Source organism: Apteryx rowi, unplaced genomic scaffold, assembly GCF_003343035.1.
Source record: "Apteryx rowi isolate R43461 unplaced genomic scaffold, aptRow1 scaffold_201, whole genome shotgun sequence".
Taxonomy (NCBI): Eukaryota; Metazoa; Chordata; class Aves; order Apterygiformes; family Apterygidae; genus Apteryx; species Apteryx rowi.
This window is the reverse complement of record NW_020448320.1, coordinates 1,521,064-1,529,175: the sequence shown is the minus strand read 5'-3', so window position 1 is coordinate 1,529,175 and position 8,112 is coordinate 1,521,064. Positions and strand designations below refer to the sequence as shown.

General features: G+C 41.1%; 1 non-coding gene across 1 annotated transcript; it reads left to right on the top strand.

Moving 5' to 3' along the window:
• Positions 1-7,853: 7,853 nt before the first annotated feature.
• TRNAI-AAU lies at positions 7,854-7,927 on the top strand. The gene has a single exon. It is a non-coding gene; the product is annotated as a tRNA-Ile (tRNA).
• Positions 7,928-8,112: the final 185 nt, after the last annotated feature.

Here is an 8,112-nt window from a genome sequence, read left to right as displayed (position 1 = left end):
GGGAGTGGGGTTCCCTTTTTAGGGGGATGAAAATTTCAGGGCCAAGAATATGGAGAAGCTTTGTTATCACTGACAAGGGCATTCATTCTTCTTTAGACATCTACTGTGGGTGAAGGTCATGGAAAATAGCTTATCTTATATTTACTGATACTTTATGCAACCTCAGAATGCATACCAGGCTGTGCTGAGGCTAAATCTACCTGTGTAAGAATCTAATTCTTGGAGCGGGCAGAAACAAAACCCAAAAATCTCTAACCAAATGTCTGGAGATACCTTGCTTGCTTAGACCATGATTCATATAATTAATTTCTTTGTATCAATCACTACTGTACTCATGCTGATCTGCTTTGCTCAATCAGGGTCTAGTTAAGGGATCTTAGCTTATATCTGGCTCGAGGTGGGTGGACCCAGTAATAAGGTTGAGGATTATTAACAGAAGTGGGCTATTTATTTACAGTTCTATTCCTTTAAGATATAATTATAAACAAATTGTTTCCTTCAAACTGACTGATTTAAAATAAATAAAAAAGAAAAGACTGTGTATATGTCTCTATCATATTTCATGAATAGTTTGTCACCACAGTCAGCAACCAAAGCTGAGCCTGGGGCTGGAAGCAAATGTGCCAATGTGCAGGGACCCGTAATGCTGCCCGCTGAGGCTGGAGAGCAGTGCAACACTCATTACTTAGCAAGAAATCATGGAAGTAATCAGCAGGGTCCCAGAAGGTCATCCTCCTTCTAGTGTTGCCTAAAAGGCTTTTTGCTCTTTTCCTTTCCGCTGTTTGAATTGATCCTGTCCAACAGGGTCCGGCTTTGTACATAAATCCTTGCTAAGCTTTCAGTCTGCAATCTAGCTGTGCTAACTTGCCTCATATTTCTTGGTGCACAAAACTAGAAAAGATTTCTGGTTTGATAATGCTGATATTTATTAAAAGCCTGGGCTGAAAATAGACTGCTCCAACACAGTAACAGCGACCATGTCTGTAACAGCAGTTCAAGCTCCTATCTTGCTGTGCTTTATTGATCTAGAATTTGAGCTGGTTAAGCCAAAGGGATTATGCAGCACAGAGGGAAATGATGAGACTTGCACTTCTAAATTCTTTGGCCATGTTTGAGAATCCTGCTCAGCTCCCAGTGCCAAGCAACATGAAGAGCTGGCTCCAGAAAAGATGAGGCTGTTATGAGCGTGTGCCAACTAAGCCCTTTCTTCTATATATTGATGAGATTTTAAAAGTAGACAGTACTGTTTTTCTTTTCCCTACTTCCAGGAAATGAAGTGTGTCCCCCCAGAATTAACCTATTTGATGGCACAATTTGGAACCTTGATATCATGCTATTATGGAAAGGAAAACCTAGGGACCTGGCTTAACTTTAGATTTTTACTTTTTCTTAGATCTGTACAGTTGGGTATGTAACAAGTTGTTTTATAACCACCAAAATTAAGGACTCCTCCTCTTCTCCTTCCCTTCCTCTTCCCTATCAAGAAATCTTTTGTTTGGGTGTTCCAACCTCTAATGGAGGAGGGTGGGCTCAGACTCCGGCTTTCCTTCACCAAGGGCCCTCTTAAGGTGTCTCTTCTCTTCCTGGTGATGATTTTCCTAACATTTGAAGTAAACGAACAACTTTCAGATTTCTAGACCTTTGTTGGATTTGACTAAAAAATAGATGATGGTTTTGAATGTGGTCCAGAGTGCAATTCATAGGCAGAGTGTGGTTATAAGAATTTTGTTTACCTGAAAAGCATACTTAAAGTCAAGAACCTTTAATATTTGTTCTTGGATTAATAAATGCATTAAGCTTCCGCTTTCAGCTCTGGCTGAAGAACTGTACAGCATATGAAAAGGGAGGAATTGTCCATATTCTTAAGGGAACATTTTTTGGTTTTCCTTTTCTTAAAAGGAACCCACTCTGAGGACATGTATACTTTCTGAATGGTTGAATCCAGAAAGTTTGGATGGGCAATTGGTAGACATGCAAAATACAGTATATATCACATCACTCTACAACATCTTTCTTGTGTTTCCAGGCTTGGGAAGATGAAATGGACTGTTGCATGTGTGCATAAATGTGTGTATGTTTAGGTTAAAGTGAAAAAAATTCTCAAACTTCAACGAACAATATTTCAAATAACAACATCCAGTCACTTAAAGTATTGTGCCCACTTTAGGCATGCTGGTTTCTACCTTTGAAACAAGCCATAGGCAGCTAGCTGTAGCATTGGGCAAWCAGAATTGCTATTGACTTTGGTAGGGGTAGGCTTTCACAGGATAAATGAATGCTTGACCTAATAACATTGGACCAAACCTTCTTTTATTTGAAAAGTGACATGGGAACTTTCATATCCACTCAGATTAGACAGGCACTTCTATTACAAGGTCACATCACAAATACACGTACAGAATAAACTACATGTTGTACAATTTATCTATGTCAGGAGGACAGAAGAGGGAGCTGACCTTGCTAGAATTTGGTCCAGTTGTGCTTTCAGGCTCAGGTACTGCTGCTCCAATAATGAGAGCCTTGTGTTCCTGGGAATAACAGGTGTTCCCTAACTGCCCCCAAATACCTTTTTATGAAGAGATATAATGGTCTAATGGAACTGTATCAGGACTTGAGCTATGGACAACATTTTGTCTCAGCTAAGAGCTTTATTTTCTGAATAGTTCAGTTGCTTCCTCTGTGCAAATGGAGATAGGGGATTTTAATGTATATGGCTGCTGCAAAAATGAATCGACTAACATATATAAAGATGAAAAGAGCCATGCGAGTGCTGAGCAGTGACAATGATGTAGGTTTTGTAGGGAAGGGGAGAAGAAACCTAGAAAATAGATTCTAGGTTTTAAAAAAAATCTGAATTGCCATGTGAAGATAAACTGTATATACCCTTACATCTCTCACAGTTATAGCATGGCATTAAGAAAACTAATACAAGAAGCATACAGAAACATTGGAGGTTTCATAAACTCTAGTTATTAGTTTAGGCCTAATGTGAAACAATCAAAAGGACTGTAGTTTATTCAACTGATGTTTTAAAACTAGTAAGAACCTTCCTCCTCCCCCCAATATACAAACGCGAAATATGGCAAGACCCAGGTTGCAAAACTTTGAATGATATAGATGCATTTTGGATGCTAGTGTTTCTTATTTGGGAATTGCTTTCTTCGGAGAGTATGTACATAGAAACTTGAGGGCATCTCTGTTCTCTTTGGACTGCTGTTAGTGGGTTTACTGTTTTGAATGTGCATCCTTTTCATCTGTATGAATGAAAGCTGAAATTCTTGTCCAGGTCCAGAATGGTGTCCTTCTGTTACATTAACAAATGGCAGCCTGATGGAGTCATAAATAATTTATGAACTTGGGATATTGATTTTTCTTTAGCACTTATAGGAAATTATACGCTTGTGGCTTCAAGAAATAATTGGACCAATTTAATCGCATAAAAATTATAGTCCTTTTTAATTCTTTTCAAATGGAACTTTAATGACCACTGGGCGTGTTACAGAACAGAGCAGAAAAGAGGGTACCTGCATGGACTAAAGAAATAGGAGGGCCAGAAACTGCAGGTTTTGGGGGTCTAACAAAAATGACCCCACAGCAGAGGTTTTCAATTAAATCTAATTGACATTTGTCTGGTCACAAATTGGTCTTTCCACAAGGAAATAACACAAACTCCAATAAAAATACRTAGTAGCACAATGCAAATTAAAGGTACAGAGCGCTCCTGGCATCTTAGGGGGAATAAAAAAGAGACCCCTCTTTTCCCCTCCCAAAAAACAACCTGTTCCATTTGTAAAACTTCACTGAGTAGAAGGTGTTTTTCTTTCTAATGCAATGTAATTTTCTTTTTAGTGTACTACTCTTCTATGTAATGTCTGCATCTGGGAAAAGAAAGACTAGAGTAGGAGAAGGAAAATACTTCAGTGACTTGACCAAAAATGATCCTGAACTTGTTGTTTGATTAGGGGGAAAAAACATATGCTTATTGGTCAGAATATTCCATGAGGTTTCTGACTGGGTCTAACTGCAATGTAAATACCTTGCAGATGATACCTCACTGGAATGGTAAAGTCTGAAAGAACTGCATTGACCAGATTCCCAGGAATATAAAAATAAATTGTAAARCTCTTCTGCGTTCTTTGTTGCCTGAAAAAACAAGCAAGAATGCTCATCCACAGACAGGTTTTAGTGAAATCTAGTGGTACTTCCACTTTTACCATTCTGCCTTATTTAGAAAGCCATCAGGAAACCAACATTATAAAACAGGTGTCCTGGAATGAGGTTTCAAACCACTCTGGAGCAAAATGCAGATTTGGAGATGGAATTTAAGCACCCTCACAATGTAAAGGATGGATATTGTTTGATCTGGGTTAAACTTATGCTTTTTTTCTTATTGAGTAAAAAATGGGGAAAACCACAAACTTTATTATATTTCTATCTTCAGATGCCTATCACTTGAGTTTGAGGTGAAGCTTATTTCATCTGATCAGTTTTTCCCATCCAAAACAGAAATATAACAAATAGGCACTATTGAAAAATGCAAAGCTGCCAACAATTTCAACACTAATAATGAGAAGATATTTATGTAGCTCATACTGGTGACCCTTGCAATACTATCTGTGGGTTTAATGTGGCATATTAAATGGTAGATTAATGCCTGGTGCAACCTTGAATCCGAGAGTTACAGAACATCTCATAACGTTTTCCAAGGCAACAAACTAGATCCAGGAACTAGAATATACGCAAACTAGCAAAATAGCTTTACATTATACCTTATACCAGCCTGGGCACTAAAAAAAATACTATCGAGATTTCAATCCAGAGTGCTGCCGGCTTGTGGCATTAGCTGCAAGTGGCATAGCTGCAGTATCTGAGAGATATAGCCTGTTGAGGGGATATGCTCAATATATGTTTCCTGCTCATACACCACAGAGAATGCCTAAGTCTTCTCAGAACGGTTTGGGACTTTTGGTGTTCTTTGCACAGCCTAGTCATGTGTCAGACTTGTGGTAATATGGCCTTAAATACAGTGATGGTATGCAGATGTCACAAGACTAGCTTTCATGATTGGCTTTTCATTTTACAGGGTTGAAAGGAAAGGTTTTTTTTTCTTCCTCCTGGGACTTTGGGATTGTCCTAACTTGTTGGTGGCCAACACACAGAAGCTGTGAAGTAAGTTGTGCTTATTATTTTTTTCAAAAAATGACAGTCAGTACTGCTGTACAGGGAACTCACCGTGTTGGTTAAACCAGGTATAATGTTCCAGTTCTGGATGTGATTCTGTGATCTGCAGATTTCTAGTCCAAACCACTGATGAAGGCTGGACAAGAAAGGGCCTCTCTTTTGACCGTTATATTCAAAACCTACAGYAGTTATGATGAAAAATGCTGTAAATATAGAACCTTATAGATATTCTATATAAATATAGAATGTATATATGCTACACTTCAACACACATTTTATGACCAGAAAACATTTATTTTATGATTGGGCAATAAAAATTTTATTAAATATAACATCAAGGGTCTTTATTCGGTTTGATGCACAGACTTATGCAAACAACTTGCGTTAGCATTTTTATGAGTGAAATTTGAATGGCAAGCTTATTAATAAATCCCTGGGCAGTATTCAGGGTGATAACATTAGCTCCTTGTGTCATTTTATTTGAGGAGCTAATGATTTTTCCCCACTTGTCAATTCTGAATTGATAAGAGTTTAGGAACAAATAGGACATGGTTACGGACTGCCCAAAGAGCACAAACAATTTTATTGTTAAATTGCTGCTTCAGATCCATTTGGGGCTGGGTAGTGAGCAGTGGCCAAAGATCATTTTATCAGATGAATTACTGGTCTGTGTGAAATAAGATCATGAGAGTTCTTGCAGTGCAGGCACCCAGGAAGGGGCAGAAAAGGAGGGAAGCCCTTGAGCATGCCTCGTTCTACTTTCTGCCTGAACATCTCTTTTATTCTGGAAGATGGGTTTTGATACATAGCTGGTGTTCATTACTGCAGGGCCTGTTGCAGGAGCTCGTGTGTTGCAGCAGGCTTTCAGTGCAAGACACAGTCAGTCTGGATCACAGTAGGGAAAAGAAGTCCATACAGTCCCRATCTGACAATTTATTGCCAGCAAAGAGGAAAAGACGTGGTTTGGCTGGACAAAGAGGCTGGATGATTTTTGTAATCCTGAACGAAGCTGGGGTCTGAGGGGGGAAAACCCCCCACTCATCTGTAGATTAGGCATAGCTCTTAGGACTGCAGCTCCAAGCAAAGCCAGTGAAGGCCGTACTGTGGAATGGCTGAGGGCACTGCACTGGGGCTATGTTCAGCAGAGCGTGTGGCTTGCTGCAAATGTCAGTAATGCAGCTGTTGATTGGGGGAAGTAGGAGACATCAGGTAAACTGATGCAGAATGGGAGGTTTCTGGGTTACTCATCGCAGGGAGAGAACAGGAAACTCTGAAGAGAAGATCTGAGATGGAGCTCAAGCACCTGAACACTGTCTTTCTTCCCCTTCTCTTCCTGCTGTTTGTCCCTGGCTGCTTAAATTCTTCTGGGTCTCTGAAAACATTCTGCGTGATGCTGAGATTATAAGGGGAATATTGCAGCAGACCTGAATGTGACATAAAAGTTGTTGAGGTGTCTAGTTCAGGCTCTCAGGTAAAGTGCTTGTGAACATAATTCACTAACATCAGCGGTGCTGAAAAACACTTGCAAGCACTTTGCATGTACTGTACAACCTGCAAATTCCATAGTGTTACAGATATCTGCAGCCTGGTAACTATTTGTCATTCTAGGCTGGTTTCTCTCTTTTGCTGAGAGAATGGATCCTACACATTGGAGAGAAACCAATGTTTACTGCTCAATTAGAAAATTTTGTTTTCTTGCAGACAGCATTGATCTCTTGAAGTGTTATGTTATCTGTCACTGTCTAATAACAGACAAAATCTGTTGCTCAGATGCCGAAAACAGTACAGCAGAGTCCAAATAAGACTCAGCTGAAGAGGTAGGATGCTGCTTCCGTGTGTGGGAGAGGGTTTCAGAACCAAGGGAGCTCACATATGGGATGTGACTGATTAAACTTTGAGGAAAAAGACAAGTATACTTAACCTAGTAGGAGTTAGTGGAAAGAACAGAGCCAAAGGGCATAAAGTTGTTGTATCTTAGCATGGATGATTGGACCAGATTTGATTACAAAATAATGGTGGACAGCTGTGAGTTACAAGGTTACACACTACAGCTTTGAGTTACCTCTGGTGATATTCTGGACAGAAAAGTTATAAAGACAATTAATCCCCCTCTACCCCCACCCCTCTCTCTCTGTGGAACAACTGACTAAAAAAAATAGCTAGCTTTCTTACTGGAAACCAGACTGAGGATCTGTGTGCCAGATGTACGCAAATGAAGGTCTGCTCTTCTGGTACCTGCCACTTCTGTTCTGCCCATCAGTCAAGAAAATATCCAGAATACATATGCAGACCCGCGCTGCTGCTCGTTTTGGAATATTTTCCCCTTCTGCCCTTTAATTTTTCAGCTCTGTCTTTAGATACCAGATGTGACCTTGCTGCTGCACGCGTGTGGGGCAGAGCCTAGCCCAAGAACGCAGGGCAATGTTTTCCAGAAAACACGGCTGCATAGCAAGATCCCTAAACACAGCTATTTCCCGGCAGCTGCTACTTCCCGGAGCTGGGATAGGAAAGGCGGAGGAGGAGGAGGGCTGGCAAGCCCTGGGGGGACAGAGCCACTGCGGCCCCCGCCGCCTGCCCGTGCTCCCAGAGAAAAGTTCCCCACGCCTGTTGGCGCCCCCGCAGCCGCTCGGGTTCCTCCCTCAGGGAAGGGACAGGCAACTTATTTCGTTACCGGCCGGTTAGCTCAGTTGGTTAGAGCGTGGTGCTAATAACGCCAAGGTCGCGGGTTCGATCCCCGTACGGGCCAAGCGTTTTGCGTACGCCCCCGGCTTGGGGAGCGACATCAGGTAAGGACGAGAGAGGGTGATTAGGAGTAGTCGGTGTGGATTTACCGAAGGCAGAAGTCACGCCTGACCAACTTGGTAGCCCTCTACGCTGAGATGACTGGCTTGTCTGGGTGGATGAGGGGAGAGAAGTGGACAGCGGTCTCCT